Genomic DNA, 17,365 nt, shown 5'->3' with positions numbered 1-17,365 from the left:
ATTTCTTTTTCACGTACTTGAAAGTATGTCATTAAAGCATTGGCAACTTTGAAGTTCCTCCCCAGCACGTAAATGGTGGGAACAGGACATCGCCTTAAAATAGCCATCTCCTTGCTTTGTTCACTGTGTATTTGCTGGTGCCATCAGAAAAAAAAATTTTTTTTCTTTAAAATTTTTTATTCTTATGTTAATCTCCATACATTACATCATTAGGTTTTGATGTAGTGTTCCATGATTCATTGTTTGTGCATAACACCCAGTGCTCCATGCAGAACGTGCCCTCTTTAACACCCATCACCAGGCTAACCCATCCCCCCACACCCCCCCCCTCTAGAACCTTCAGTTTGTTTTTCAGACCTCATCATCTCTCATGGTTCCTCTCCCCCTCCGATTTAATCCCCTTCATTCTTCCCCTCCTGCTATCTTCTTCTTCTTCTTTTTTTCCTAACATATATTGCATTATTTGTTTCAGAGGTACAGATCTGTGATTCAACAGTCTTGCACAATTCACAGCGCTCACCATAGCACATACCCTCCCCAGTGTCTATCACCCAGCCACCCCATCCCTCCCAAACCCCACCCCTCCAGCAACCCTCAGTTTGTTTCCTGAGATTAAGAATTCCTCATAACAGTGACGTCATATGATACATGTCTTTCTCTGATTGACTTATTTCACTCAGCATAACACCCTCCAGTTCCATCCACGTCATTGCAAATGGCAAGATCTCGTTCCTCTTGATGGCTGCATAATATTCCATTGTGTATATATACCACCTCTTTATCCATTCATCTGTCGATGGACATCTTGGCTTTTTCCACAGTTTGGCTATTGTGGACATTACTGCTGTAAACATTGGGGTGCACGTACCCCTTCGGATCCCTACATTTGTATCTTTGGGGTAAATACCCAGTAGTGTAATTGCTGGATTGGATGGTAGCTCTATTTTCAACTGTTTGAGGAACCTCCATACTGTTTTCCAGAGTGGCTACACCAGCTTGCGTTCCCACCAACAGTGTAGGAGGGTTCCCCTTTCTCCGCATCCCTGCCAACATCTGTCGTTTCCTGACTTGTTAATTTTAGCCATTCTGACTGGTGCGAGGTGGTATCTCATGGAGGTTTTGATTTGGATTTCCCTGATGCCGAGCGATGTTGAGCACTTTTTCATGTGTCTGTTGGCCATTTGGATGTCTTCTTTGGAAAATGTCTGTTCATGTCTTCTGCCCATTTCTTGATTGGATTATTTGTTCTTTGGGTGTTGAGTTTGATAAGTTCTTTATAGATTTTGGACACTAGCCCTTTATCTGATATGTCATTTGCAAATATTTTCTCCAATTCTGTCGGTTGTCTTCTGGTTTTGCTGACTGTTTCTTTTGCTGTACAAAAGCTTTTTATCTTGATGAAATCCCAATAGTTCATTTTTGCCCTGGCTTCCCTTGCCTTTGGCGATGTCTCTAGGAAGAAGTTGCTGTGGCTGAGGTGGACGAGGTTGCTGCCTCTGTTCTCCTGTAGGATTTTGATGGACTCCTGTCTCACATTTAGGCCTTTCAACCATTTGGAATCTATTTTTGTGTGTGGTGTAAGGGAAATGGTCCAGTTTCATTCTTCTGCATGTGGCTGTCCAATTTTCCCAACACTATTTGTTGAAGAGACTGTCTTTTTTCCATTGGACAGTCTTTCCTGCTTTGTCAAAGATGAGTTGACCATAGAGTTGAGGGTCCATTTCTGGGCTCTCTATTCTGTTCCATTGATCTATGTGTCTGTTTTTGTGCCAATACCATACTGTCTTGATGATGACAGCTTTGTAATAGAGCTGGAAGTCCGGAATTGTGTTGCCGCCAGCTTTGCTTTTCTTTTTCAACATTCCTCTGGCTATTCAGGGTCTCTTCTGGTTGCATACAAATTTTAGGATTCTTTGTTCCATTTCTTTGAAAAAAGTAGATGGTATTTTGATGGGGATTGCATTGAATGTGTAGATTGCTCTAGGTAGCATTGACATCTTCAAAATGTTTGTTCTTCCAATCCATGAGCATGGAACGTTTTTCCATTTCTTTGTGTCTTCCTCAATTTTGTTCATGAGTATTTTATACTTTTCTGAGTACAGATCCTTTGCCTCTTTGGTTAGATTTATTCCTAGGTATCTTATGGTTTTGGGTGCAATTGTAAATGGGATCGACTCCTTGATTTCTCTCTCTTCTGTCTTGTTGTTGGTGTATAGGAATGCCACTGATTTCTGTGCATTGATTCTATACCCTGCCACTTTACTGAATTGCTGTATGAGTTCTAGCAGTTTTGGGGTGGAGTCTTTTGGGTTTTCCACATACAGTATCATATCATCTGCAAACAGTGAGAGTTTGACTTCCTCTTTGCCGATTTGGATGCCTTTGATTTTTTTTTGTTGTCTGATTGCTGTGGCTAGGGCTTCTAATACTATGTTGAATAGCAGTGGTGATAGTGGACATCCCTGCCGCATTCCTGACCTTAGGGGGAAAGCTCTCAGCTTTTCCCCACTGAGAATGATATTCACTGTAGGTTTTTCATAGATGGCTTTTACGATATTGAGGTATGTACCCTCTGTCCCTATACTCTGAAGAGTTTTGATCAAGAAAGGATGCTGTACTTTGTTAAATGCTTTTCTTGCATCTATTGAGAGGATAATATGACTCTTGTTCTTTCTTTTGTTAATGTATTGTATCATGTTGATTGATTTGTGGATGTTGAACCAACCTTGCAGCCCAGGGATAAATCCCACTTGGTCATGGTGAATAATCCTTTTAATGTACTGTTGGATCCTATTGGCTAGTATTTTGGTGAGAATTTTTGCATCCATGTTCATCAAGGATATTGGTCTGTAATTCTCCTTTTTGATGGGGTCTTTGTCTGGTTTTGGGATCAAGGTAATGGTGGCCTCATAAAATGAGTTTGGAAGTTTTCCTTCCATTTCTGTTTTTTGGAACAGTTTCAGGAGAATAGGTATTAATTCTTCTTTAAATATTTGGTAGAATTCCCCTGGAAAGCCCTCTGGCCCTGAGCTTTTGTTTGTTGGGAGATTTTTGATGACTGCTTCAATTTCCTTAGTGGTTATAGGTCTGTTCAGGTTTTCTATTTCTTCCTGGTTCAATTTTGGGAGTTGATACATCTCTAGGAATGCATCCATTTCTTCCAGGTTATCTAATTTGCTGGCATAGAGTTGCTCATAATTTGGTCTTATAATTGTTTTTATTTCTTTGGTGTTGGTTGTGATCTCTCCTCTTTCATTCAAGATTTTGTTGATTTGGGTCATTTCTCTTTTCTTTTTGATAAGTCTGGCCAGGGGTTAATCAATCTTGTTAATTCTTTCAAAGAACCAGCTCCTAGTTTCGTTGATCTGTTCTACTGTTCTTTTGGTTTCTAGTTCATTGATTTCTGCTCTGATCTTTACTATTTCTCTTCTCCTGCTGGGTTTAGGCTTTATTTGCTGTTCTTTCTCCAGCTCCTTTAGGTGTAGGGTTAGGCTGTGTATTTGAGACCTTTCTTGTTTCTTAAGAAAGGCTTGTATTGCTATATACTTTCCTCTCAGGACTGCCTTTGCTGTATCCCAAAGATTTTGAACAGTTGTGTTGTCATTTTCATTGGTTTCCATGAATTTTTTTAATTCTTCTTTAATTTCCTGGTTGACCCATTCATTCTTTAGTAGGATGCTCTTTAGCCTCCATGTATTTGAGTTCTTTCCAACTTTCCTCTTGTGATTGAGTTCTAGTTTCAAAGCATTGTGGTCTGAAAATATGCAGGGAATAATCCCAATCTTTTGGTACTGGTTGAGACCTGATTTGTGACCTACAATGTGATCAATTCTGGAGAATGTTCCATGGGCACTAGAGAAGAATGTGTATTCCATTGCTTTGGGATGGAATGTTCTGAATATGTCTGTGAAGTCCATTTGGTCCAGTGTGTCATTTAAAGTCTTTATTTCCTTGTTGATCTTTTGCTTAGATGATCTGTCCAATTCAGTCAGGGGGCTGTTAAAGTCCCCCACTATGATTGTATTGTTCTTTATGTGTTTCTTTGTTTTTGTTATTAATTGCCTTATATAATTGGCTGCTCCCATGTTAGGGGCATAGATATTTACAATCGTTAGATCTTCTTGTTGGATAGACCCTTTGAGTAAGATATGGTGTCCTTCTTCATCTCTTATTACAGTCTTTGTTTTAAAATCTAATTTATCTGATATAAGGATTGCCACCCCAGCTTTCTTTTGGTGTCCATTAGCATGGTAAATGGTTTTCCACCCCCTCACTTTCAATGTGGGGGTGTCTTTGGGTCTAAAATGAGTCTCTTGCAGACAGCATATTTATGGGTCTTGTTTTTTAATCCAATCTGATAGCCTGTGTCTTTTGATTGGGGCATTTAGCCCGTTTGCATTCAGGGTAACTATTGAAAGATATGAATTTAGTGCCATTGTATTGCCTGTAAGGTGACTGTGACTGTATATTGTCTGTGTTCCTTTCTGGTCTATGTTGCTTTTAGGCTCTCTCTTTGCTTAGAGGACCCCTTTCAATATTTCTTGGAGGGCTGGTTTCGTGTTTGCCAATTCCTTTAGTTTTTGTTTGTCCTGGAAGCTTTTTATCTCTCTTCTATTTTCAATGACAGCCTAGCTGGATATAGTATTCTTGGCTGCATATTTTTTCTCGTTTAGTGCTCTGAAGATATCATGTCAGTCCTTTCTGGCCTGCCAGGTCTCTGTGGATAGGTCTGTTGCCAATATAATGTTTCTACCATTATAGGTTACATATCTCTTGTCCCGAGTTGCTTTCAAGATTTTCTCTTTGTCTCTGAGACTCGTAAGTGTTACTACTAGATGTCGGGGTGTTGACCTATTTTTATTGATTTTGAGAGGGGTTCTCTGTGCCTCCTGGATTTTGATGCCTGTTTCCTTCCTCACATTAGGGAAGTTCTCTGATATAATTTGCTCCACTATACCTTCTGCCCCTCTCTCTCTTTCTTCTTCTTCTGGGATCCCAATTATTCTAATGTTGTTTCTTCTTATCGTATCGCTTATCTCTCAAATTCTGCCCTCATGATCCACTAGTTGTTTATCTCTCTTTTTCTCAGCTTCTTTATTTTCCATCATTTGTTGTTCTATATCGCTAATTCCCTCTTCTGCCTCATTTATCCTAGCAGTTAGTGCCCCCTTTTTTATTGCACCTCATGAATAGCCTTTTTTATTTCGACTTGGTTAGATTTTAGTTCTTTTATTTCTCCACAAAGGGTTTCTCTAATAACGTCCATGCTTTTTTCAAGCCCAGCTAGTATCCTTAAAATCATGATTCTGAACTCTAGGTCCGACACCGTACTAATGTCCGTATTGAGTAGGTCCCTGGCAGACGGTACTACCTCTTGTTCTTTTTGCTGAGGTGATTTTTTTCGTCTTGTCATTTTGTCCAGAGGAGAATAGATGAATGAGAGAACAAAATGCTAACAGGTTAACAACGTCCCCAGAAAATATACTCTAAATAAATCAGAAAAGACCTGAAATCAGGGGAAAAGAAAGGGAATGAAAGAGAAAAAAAAGAAAAAGAAAAAGATAAAAACAAACAAAAACAGAACTAAACAAAAAAAACAGAATATGATCAAATATGATCAGGGAAGTGCATAGATCAGTGCCACACACTAGATTTTGGGTGTATTTTGGTCTGTTAGAAGAAAGTGCCTCCTAAAATTTTAAAGAAAGACTTATATATGTACAAAATAAGGGTTGATACAATGAAAGGATGGAATATGACTATAAAAATGAAAATTATAAAAGATTTTTATAAAAGGAATTGATAAGAAGTTGTTTGAAAAAAGAAAGAAGATTTAAAAAAAAAGGGAGAGAATGTGATCAGGCAGGAGACTAGAACAAAGCCATACACTAGTGATTTAGGGTATATTTTGATCTATTAGAAGAAACTGTATCTCAAAATTTTAAGGAGAGAGCAACTTATATATAGATATGCCAAAAATAAGGGTAACTACTATGAAGGGATAGAATATAACTCTAAAAATGAAAAATAAAAATGTTTTTTTAAAAAAAGGATTGATAAGATGTTGGTTGAAAAAGGGAAAAAGAAACATTCAAAAAAAAAAACAGTTAAAAAATTAACTTTGAAAGACTAATGAATCATGGTAAAAAAAGCCATGAATTCTATGTGCAGTATTCCCCTAGCGCTAGAATTCTCCTGTTTTCCTTGATCGGTAAACTTGGTCTTGGCTTGCTGGCTGTTCGTGCTGATCATCTGGGGGAGGGGCCTGTTGCCATGGTTCCCAAATGTCTTTGCTGAGGCAGAATTGCCCCGCCCTTGTTGGTCTAGGCTAAGCAATCTGCTCAGGTTTGCTCTCGGGAGCTCTTGTTCCCTGCAAGCTTTTGGTACAGCTTTGGAGGACGAGAGTGAAAATGGCGGCCTCCCAATCTCCACCCGGAGGAGCCGAGAACTCGGGGTCCCGCTCCTCAGTGCGCCCCCAGAGAAAAGCAGTCAGTCACTCTCGTCTCCCGGTCTCTGGCCGCACTCCGTGCTCACCCGGCCTGTGACCGAGCATTTCTATCTCTGGCACCTGACCCCGTGTGGAGTCTCCAAACCCAGCAGATCTCTGCAGTGCGCTACCGCGCTGCTCCTCCCGGGGGGAGGAAGTGGAGTCTCCCCGGATCTGCCGCTTGTTGGGTCCCTGCTGGAGGAGCAGTGGCCCGACTGTGGCACGGATCACAGTTTATGGCAACCCCCAGCTGAGAGCCCGCGCCTCGGCTCCCTCTCTGCAGCCGGCTTCCCCGCTCCGATACCTGGGAGCTCTGCTGCACTCAGGCACCCCTGGTCTTTCTGTGACCCCGAGGGTCCTCAGACCACACTGTCCCGCGAGGGTTCCACCCCCGCTTAGCCTCTGGAGCGATGTCCCTCAGTGGAGCCGACTTCTAAAAGTTCCGATTTTGTGCTCCGCGGCTCTAGCACTTGCCAGAAGCGGCCAACGGAGGCCCCCTCCCCCGCTGTCTATCCTCCCGAATATCGCCTCAGATTCGCTTCTCCGCACGTCCTACCTTCCAGTAAGTGGTCGCTTTTCTGTTCAGAGAGTTGTTATTCTTTTCTTTGATCTCCGTTGAGTTCGTAGGTGTTCACAATGGTTTGATCTCTATTCAGCTGAATTCCTGAGACCAGACAAAATCCAGGTCTCCTACTCCTCTGCCATCTTGCTCCGCCCCCCCCCAAATTTTTTTTTGAAAATACAAAGCCTGCGAATTATTTGGAAATGATTTTCTTTTAAAGAAGAAGGAAAAGAAGAAGAAGAAAAATTGCCAAGCAAAACTTTGAAAAGAAACATTTTCTACTTGGGGCACCTGGGTGGCTTAGTCTTTAAGCGTCTGCCTTCAGCTCAGGTCATGATCCCAGGGTCCTGGGATCGAGCCCAGCATCTGGCTCCCTGCTCGGTGGGAAGCCTGCTTCTCCCTCTCACACTCCCCTCGCTTGTGTTCCCTCTCTCGCTGTGTCTCTCTCTGCAAATAAATAAATAAAATCTTAAAAATAAAAAAAATTAAAAAATTAAAAAAAAAACACTTTCTACTCTTGTACAGACAGCACTCCTGTCACATTCATCATACTCGTGTTCTCCTTTCACGGAAAAGGAGCTCCCTAGGTCATCATCGCTCATCGGTTGCTACACAGAAAGACACTGGTAACAAGGACTCCTCCTGTTACCCCGAAGCAGTTTTTTTTTTCCCAGCCATACAGGCAACACCCTGATCAGAAGCAGATCTCTGAATCACGGCATGTTAAAGAGATTTTGTCAAGAAAGGGAACATCATGGAGAGCACTTCTCTACCACACAGAAAAGGGGAATCTTCAAAAGCACCCGGAACTATGAGCAGAAGTTTTACTTTTTCTAAGAAAAAAAGAAAATCCATTCTTGTTTCACTTTGGAAAGGAAATATACATCTTTTATCCATATTACCTTCCAGTTATTCATACTTAAAGGAATCGAATAAATCTTTCCATTAAAAACCCTACAGTCATCATTACGGACACTATGGAAAAACAGCATGCTTTCTTGGTTAAGCTGCCAAGATGAAAAAAGAGAGCTGTGACTAACACCCTTTTAACTCTTTTTTTAAGAACAGATTTTAGGGAGGCCTGAGTGGCTCAGTTGGTTAAGTGTCTGCCTTCAGCTCAGGTCATGATCTCAGGGTCCTGGGATGGAGCCCCGCATCGGGCTCCCTGCTCAGTGGGGAGTCTGCTTCTCTCTCTCCCTCCGCTGCTCCCTCTGCTTGTGCTCTCTTGCTCACGCTCTCTCTCAAATAAATAAATAATATCTTTAAACCAATAAATAAATAAATAAAACAGACTTTATTTTTTAGAGCAATTTTAGGTTCACAGCAAAACTGAGAAAATACAGAGATTTCCCATATGCCCCCTGGCTCCCATGTACAATCTCCCCTATTATCAACATCCCATAAACAGAGTGGTATAGTAGCTATAATCAAGGAACCTTCATTGACACATCATTATCACCCAAAGCCCATACTCTACATTAGAGTGAATGAACTCTACATTAGAGTTCATTCTTGGTCTTGTACATTCTGTGGATTTTGACAAAGGTATAACATCATATATGCCATTGGAGTATCTCAGAATAGGTTCACCGCCCTAAATATTCTTTGTACCCTAATTATTCCTCCCTCCCCCAACCCACCGATCCTTTTACTGTCTACTTAGTTCTGCCTTTTCCAGAAGGTCACAAATTTAGAATCATACAGTAGATAGTCTTTTCAGATTAGCTTCTTTCACTTAGTAATACACATTAAAATTTCCTCCATGAATTTTCATGGTTTCATAACTCATTTCTTTTTGGGGGGCTGAATAACATTCCATTGTATGAATGTACCACAGTTTATGTATCCATTCACCTACAGAAGGACATTTTGGTTGCTTCCAAGTTTTGACAGCTGTGAATAAAGCTGCTATAAACATCCATATGCAGGTTTATGTATGGACATGGGTTTTTGACTCATTTGGAAAAATATCACATAATCAGATTGCTGGGTTATATGATAAGAGTATATTTAGTTTTTAAAGAAATCTCCTAGCTGTTTCTAAAATGACTATACCAGTTTATAATCCTACCAGCAATGAATGAGAGTTCCTGTTGCTACATACTCCAGTCAACATTTGCTATTGTCAGGTTTCTGGATTTTAGCCATTCTAAAAGGTGTATAGTGGTATCCCACTGCTATTTTAATTTGCACTACCTTAATGACATACAATGTGGAACATCTTTTCATACACTTCTTTCCTATCTGTATATATTCTTTAGTGAGGTATCTGTTCAGATCAATTGCCTATTTTTAAGTTAGGTTTTCTTATTATTCAGTTTTTAAGAGTTCTTTGTATCTTTTGGATAATAGTCCTTTATCAGATATGTCTTTTGCAAATGTTTTCTCTCAGTCTGGCACATCTACTTATTCTCTTGAGTGTTTCACAGAGCAGAAGTTTTGAACTTTAATGAAGCCAAGCTTATCAATTATTTCTTTCATGAATCATGCCTTTGGTGATGTACCCAAAATGGCATCACCATACCCAAAGTCATCTAAATTTTTTTCCTAGGTTATCTCCTAGGAGTTTTGTAATTTTGTGTTTTTTAAAGATTTATTTGAGAGAGAGAGAGCACACACACATGTGAGAGAGCATGTGTGAGGGCGGAGGGGCAGAGGAAGGGGAAGAGAATCTCAAGCAGACTCCCCACTGAGTGCAGAGCCTGACCTGGGGCTTGATCCCACAACCCCAAGATCATGACCTGAGCTGAAATCAAGAATTGGAGGCTCAACTGACTGAGCCACCCAGGCGCCCCTGTAATTCTGTGTTTTACAGCTAGGTCTATGACTCATTTTGAGTTAATTTTTGTGAAGACTGTAAGGTCTGAGTCTAGATCTTTTTACATGTGGATATCTAGCTGTTCCAGTGCCATCTGTTGAAAACACTACCTTTTCCCCATTTTATTGTCTTTGCTCATAATCAGTATAATATTGATTATATTTATCTGGGTCTATTTCTGGGATCTCTATTCTGTTCTATTGGTCTATTTGTCTATTCTTACACCAATACCACACTCTCTTGATTACTGTAGCTTTAGAGTAAGTCTTGAAGACAGATAGTGTCAGTCCTTCAACTTCCCTCTTCTCCTTCAATACTGTGTTGGTGGCCCTAGGTCTTTTGCCTCTCCAGAAAAGCTTTAGAAGCAGTTTGTTAATATCTACAAAATAACTTGCTGGGATTTTGATTGGGACTGTACTGACTCTATAGGTCAAGTTGGGAAAAACTAACATCTGGACAATATTGAGTCTTCCATCCATGAACATGTAATATCTCTCCATTTATTTAGCTCTTTGATTTTTTTTGTCAGAGTTTTGTCATTTTCCTCATATAGATCTAAGGAATCTATATTTTGTTAGATTTATACCTGAGTATTTCATTTATGGAGGTGCTAATGTAACTTTTATTGTGTTTTTAATTTCAAAATCCCACTTGTTCATTTTGGTATATAGGAAAGCACTTGACTTTTGAATATTAACCTTGTATTGTATAACCTTATTATAACTGCTTATTAGTTCCAAGAGTGTTTTTGTCAGTTCTTTCAGATTTTCTAGACAATCAGATCATCTGTGAACAAAGTGAGTTTTATTTCTTCCTTTTCAATGTATACCTTTCATTTCCTTTTCTTTTATTATAGTAGCTATGACTTCAAGTACAATGCTGAATAGCAGTGGTGAGAGATCTTGCCTTGTTAACCTGATCTTAGTGGGAAAGGTTGAAGTTTGTCACCATTAAGTATGATTATCAGCTGTAGGATTCTGCCAGTATTCTTTACCAAGTTGAGGACATTCCTCACTATTCCTATTCACTGAGAGATTCTGTCATGAATGATTGTTGGATTTTGTCAAATGCTTTTCCTGCATCTATTGATAGGACTGTGTGATTTTTTTCTTCTTTAGCCCATTTATGTGATGGACTACATTAATTGTTTTTCTAACGTTGAACCAGGCTTGCAAACCTGGAACAAATCCTTCTTGGTCACAGTGTACAATTTCTTTTTATATATTATTGGATTTGATCTATTAATATTTTATTGATCCTTTTAAATTTCAAATGCTAGAAGACACAGCTTATATCAGAGAGAAAAAAACTGTGGGGGTGCCTGGGTGGCTCTGTCGGTTAAACGTCTGCCTTCGGCTCAGGTCATGACCCCAGGGTCCTGGGATCGAGCAACCCATCAGGCTCCCTGCACAGCGGGAAGCCTGCTTCTCCCTCTCCCTCTGTGTGCCACTCCCCCTGGTTGTGTTTTCTCTCTTTCTCTCTCTGTCAAATAAATAAATAAATCTTTTTAAAAAAAGAAAAAAATTATGAATCCATGGTTCAACTTTAATGTCATCTGGATAGATAGAACATTTGATAGATCTCCGAAGTAATCTGGGTGTTCTCAGATTTCTCTTTTCAAAGAAATCTACATGATCAACCCATCTCAGCAAACTGAAAAAAGAAGGAAACATCCTTAATATCAATATAGGTGCAAAAAAACCTTACTGGAAACATCATATTTATGGTGAAAATAGTGAATGCTTTCCACCTAAGTTTGGGAACAACATAAAGATGTCTACCATCATTATTTCTATTTATTATTGTGCTGGAGATCTGCTGAAGAAATATTTGCCTATCTCGGGGCACCTATAAGATGCAAGAAGTAGTAAACATAAGTGAAAGATTAAGAAATTATGTTGATTATAAAACTCAACACCCCCAAAAATGAATACTCCCATTAAAAAGTGGACAAACAACATGATTAGACATTTTTCCAAAGAAGATATACAGATGGCCACCAGACACATGAAAAGATGTTCAACATCACTCATCATCAGGGAAATACAAATCAAAAATGAGATATCACCTCACACCTGTCAGAATGGCTAAAATCAACAACACAAGAAACAAGGGTTCACAAAGATGTAGAGAAAGGGGACTGTTGCACTGTTGGTAAGAATGCAAACTGGTGCAGCCACTCTAGAAAACAGTGTAGAGGTTCCTCAAAAGGTTAGAAGTAGAACTGGCCTACAATCAGCAACTGCACTACTAGGTATTTACCCAAACAATACAAAAATACTAATTCAAAGGGATACATGCACCCCAATGTTTATAGCAGCATTATCAACAATAGCCAAACTATGGAAACAGCGCAAGTGTCCATCAACTAACTGATGAAAGGATAAAGAAAGGGTGGTATATATAACACAATGGAATATTACTCATTCATAAAAAAGAATGACATCTTGCCATTTGCAATGGCATGGATGGAAGCTGGAGAGTATTATGTTAAGTGAAATAAGTCAATCAGAGAAAGACAAATACCATATTATTTCACTCATGTGGAATTTAAGAAACAAATGAGCAAAGTGAAAAAAGGAGAGAGAGGTAAAGCAACAAAAACTCTTAAGTATAGAGAACAAACTGATGGTTACCAGAGGTGGAGGTGGGAGGCATGGATTAAGTAGGTGATGGAGATTAAGGAGTGCACTTGTTGTGATGAGCACTGGGTGTTGTATGGAAGTGCTGAATCACTATATTGTACACCTGAAACTAATAATACACTGTATGTTAGCTAACTGGAATTTAAATAAAAACTTTAAAAAAAGGAACATGGAAAATAATGACCTAACCAAAGATGAACTCATGGATTGATATTTGGACAAAAACTTGACCACAACCAGTTTAACTAAAAAATTGTGGTGTTCTTTGAAAAAAGTCTGCCTATCTTGGTCTTGTAAAGTAAACTATCAAAGTTTTAATTACATTCACAACAATGTATTTTGAGAACTTAGATTTTCAACACTTGTGACCATCCAAACAAAAGATCAAAATCAACTGGATATTACAGGCATGATGCCTTATCAAAGGGCACCTCATGGTTTAATTCTCTTGCTCAAGCTAAGTAACAACAGCCTTTACACTGTGTTTAAAAAATAAAATGTAGCTTTAGCTTGTCAAGATTTTAAATGTGTTTTTTGTTGTTCAGTGTGTTAACAAAGAATATAGGTATTATTATATCACAAGTTAAAAACTATTTTGATAACTCTACTTCACTATAGTTTCCTTTGTAATCCAATTTATTTTACTTTATGCATTTAGAAACATTACTCTGAGACTCCATAGGCTTCACCAGACTAGCAAAAGATCCATTGCCCAGAAAGCTTAAAAAGTTCATGGTTTTTCTGGAAAGTTGCAATAGAAATATCTGATGAAGTGGCACCTGACCAGCTCAGTGGGTGGAGCAGGTAACTCTTGATCTCGGGATTGTAAATTCAAGCCCCATGTCGGGTGTAGAGATTACTTTAAAAAAACAAAGTCTTTATAAAAAAAAAAAGTAACTGATGAAGACAGCAATATGTCCTCCAAGTATTGGAACCATCATGAGCAATCTCATGAGATGAATTATGATCTCAGCCTCTCATTATAGCAATTGGAAGACAGCCTTCTGCTTGATTTAATGATTATGACCTCAAAAACTACCAGTGATTTAGGCCAGGAGGCTCCTAGATTCCTGTTTTTGACCCTGATAGGAAGTCCAGAACCCTACTTAAAGTTATTGCAGCAATGATTCCACACCTTTAAGAGGCAAATGCCTCCTCAGTGTGTGCGCACTCTCTCTCTCTCAAATAAATAAAATCCTTTTCAAAAACGGGGTGCCAGGATGTCTCCGTTGGTTATGCGTCTGACTCTTGGTTTTGGCTCAGGTCATGGTCTTGGGTTCACAGCCTGGGGGTCGTGGGATTGAGCCCTCCCCGCCCCCCCCGCCCCGGTCAGGCTCTGTGCAGAGTCTGCTTGTACCTTTCCTTCCCCTCTGTCCCTTCCCCCTCTAATAAATAAATAAAATCTTCAAAAAATAAAAAAAGAGAAAAATGAGCATTTTGGCCATTTCTCCAGATTCATGTTTTTTTTTAAGATTCTATTTATTTATTTGACAGAGAGAGAGCCCGCGAGCACAAGCAGGGAGAGCTGCAGGCAGAGGGAGAGGGAGAAGCAGGCCCCCCGCTGAGGAGAGCTCAATGTGGGGCTCAATCCCAGACCCTGGGATCATGACCTGAGCCAAAGGCAGTTGCTCAACCAACTGAGCCACCCAGGTGCCCCAAACCCCAGATTCATGTTGTATACATTGCCTAAATCTTATGTTTACTTGTGCCTTTAGCCCCAGACATGGAATCAGCTATTTCTCCAAGGATCCTTGATGTTGCTTCTAGTGGAAATAGTATTAGAGATCATAGTACTGGACATTAAAGTGTGTCAGGGGGTCAAATTGTTTCTGGGCTATTTCAGTGGGACAGCAAAACAGGTTTTTCTTGTAAAAGAATATCATATTGTTACTTCAAAAGGTCAGAGTTCCTAATAAAATTCTTGATTTCCTCTAAACTGAATATCTTATACTAATCCTTTTCCTCATAAAATTAATATAATTATTTATTTAGTTTATCCCACAATTTACATTAAAAATAATGTAACATCAGGGTGCCAGGGTGGCTCAGTTACAGGCCCAACTCTTGATTTTGGCTCTGAGCCAGGGTTGTGAGATCAAGCCCCATGTCAGGCTCGGTTAGGCTCCTTTGGGCTCCACTGGGCTCTGGGGCTCAGGGGGCTATCCATTTGAGATTCTCTCTCTCTGTCTGCCCTTTCTCCCAGTGGCATGTGCACATGTGCATGCGCTCTCTCTCTCTCTCAAAAATACATAAATAAATCTTTAAAATAATACAGTATCAATACAATTATTAATTCTAAATATGGTTCAAAACTTTCTAGTGATTCCTTTTGGTTTTAGATGGTAGCTGTTCTTAGGTCCTAATAGAAAGATTTCCTCTGTCTTGAAATAATGAGAAAAGCCTAGGAGAGTTTCCATATAAGAGATCTGTTTCCATACAACAGTTTATTTGTCATCACCCTCGGGTCCATCAGCAATGACTTAGTTATAAATACAAGGCTCATATGATTTCCAGTTAAAAATCAATTTATCTCCTATTCTTTAATTTCTAGTGACATCAGAATCCTTATATTCAAGTATATATACTTTTAACTTTGTTAAATCCTGACCTCATCTTCAAAGATTTTAAATTTTTGCATCTTTTCATGCCTGTAAGCTCTTGTCATTTTAAATATGCAAAATTCTTTTATAAATTTAAAATATAATAAATTGTTATTCTTAAGTTTGCAACATATATATTGGAAAGACTCTCCCAATTAGTATTATATTGACCAGCACCAATCAAATTTTTAATTTTTCTTCAGGGAGATCAAGAAGGTAAGTAGTACTTACTTTATAAATCCACCAATTAGCAAAAAAAAATAATAATAATAATACAGGCAATACTGGTATTGAGGTTTTGTTTGGAAGATTCTTGCTCCTAGGTGAAATTCATATTAGGATTCTTATTTTAATTGCTAAACATAGGGTAGAACAGCAAATTCTCAGAAGTCATTGGATAAACACAAATATATATTACTTTAATATAATAAAAATTCAAATTCCATCCAGTCAACTTAAAATATCATATTATATAACCAGAGCATATAAAAGGGAAAAAATAGCCACTGATTAGAAATTGAATCTTACCCAGAATATTCAAGAGGAAACTTTTTATACATTCATATAATTCCAAGATTAACTAAGTCCTGCCAGAACGATTTCCTAAAACACACCATCTTTTCCCATTACATTTTAATTGCAATTAAAATCCTATGTTTTATCATATTTGCATAGGTTTTAGCTATTTGGGTTTTAATGCAGAAATCCAAATGCTTGCCATGCCCCAAATTCCCAATTTTGCACTCTGTAATAACTGCATGTATCAGTACGAATGAAACACAAAATCATGTTCTTTAAAATCAAGGTAAATCCATCGGCTCTCTAGCACTCAGGCCTTCAAACTACACTACCAGTTTTCATGAGTCTCCAGTGCAGGCAGCATATTGTGGGACTTCTCAGCATTCATAATCAAGTAAGCCAATGCCTTATGATAAATGTCTCTTTTTCCCTCTCCCTCTCCCTCCAACCTCTCTCTCCATGTATATATTATATATTGGATATAAAATGGATCAAAGACCTAAACCTAAAAACAAAAACTATAAAACTCTTAGAAAAAACATAGGAGAAAAGCTTCATGACATCAGCTATGGCAATGTTTTTTCAAATATGGCACTAAAAACACAGACAACAAAAGAAAACAGATAAATCAGACTTCATCAAAATATGTAAGTTTGTGCATCAAGAAGCACTCTCAACAAAATGAAAAGGCAACCCATGGAATGAGAGAAAATATGTGCAATATATATATATCTGATAAGGGATTAACATCTAGAATATATAGACTCCTACAACTCAGCAACGATAAGAAAAAAACAAATAATCCTATTAAAACATGGGTAAATCATAGGACTTGAATAGACATTTCTCCATAAGATATATACATATGGCCAATAAGCACATGAAAAGATGCTCAACATCATTAATCATTAGGTAAATGCAAATCAAATCACAGTGAGATACTACTTCAAACCTTCAGCATGGCTATTATCAAAAAGCAGAAAATAAGTGTTGTTAAGGATGTGGAAAAAATGGAACTCTTGTGCATTGCTGCTGGAAATATAAAATGGTGCAGCCATTATATTAGAAAGTATGGCATTTCCTCAAGAAATTGAACATCGAACTACCATATGATCCAGCAATGCCCAAAGAATGGAAAGCAGAGATCTAAGCAGATAATTTGTACACCGTTCTCATGTCAACATTATTCACAATAGCCAAAAGGTGGAAACAATTCAGTGTTCACTGATGGGTGAATAGATAAACAAAATGTGGTATGGACAGACATATAATGGAATATGAATCAGCCTTAAAAAGGAAGGAAATTCTGACACATGCCACAACATAGATGGATCTTTGAAAAGGACATTATGTTAAGTGAAACACAAGTCAGCCACAAAAGGACAAATATTGTCTGATTCACTTACATGAGGTACCTACAGTACTCAAATTCATAAAGACAGAGAAGAATGATGATTGCCAAGGGCTGGGGGGTAGAGGTGATAGAAGTTATTGTTTAATGGCTAGGGAGTTTCCTTTTGGGAAGATGAAAATGTTCTGCAGACGGATGGTGGTGATGGTTGCCCAACAATGTGAATGTGCTTAATGCTACTAAAGTGTACACTTAAAAATGGTTAAGATGGTAATTTTTAGGATATATATATCTTATCCAAAAAGCTAAAAAAAAAGTACTGACTTGACGCATTTTGGGAAGTGTGAGGAACGCATATGCTGTTCGGCAAAGTATAAATCAAT

Source organism: Eumetopias jubatus, unplaced genomic scaffold, assembly GCF_037043125.1.
Source record: "Eumetopias jubatus isolate StellerSeaLion01/CBP00866 unplaced genomic scaffold, mEumJub1_p1.0 scaffold_6, whole genome shotgun sequence".
Classification (NCBI taxonomy): domain Eukaryota; kingdom Metazoa; phylum Chordata; class Mammalia; order Carnivora; family Otariidae; genus Eumetopias; species Eumetopias jubatus.
The sequence above is the reverse complement of the archived record's forward strand: the minus strand, read 5'-3'. Positions refer to the sequence as shown.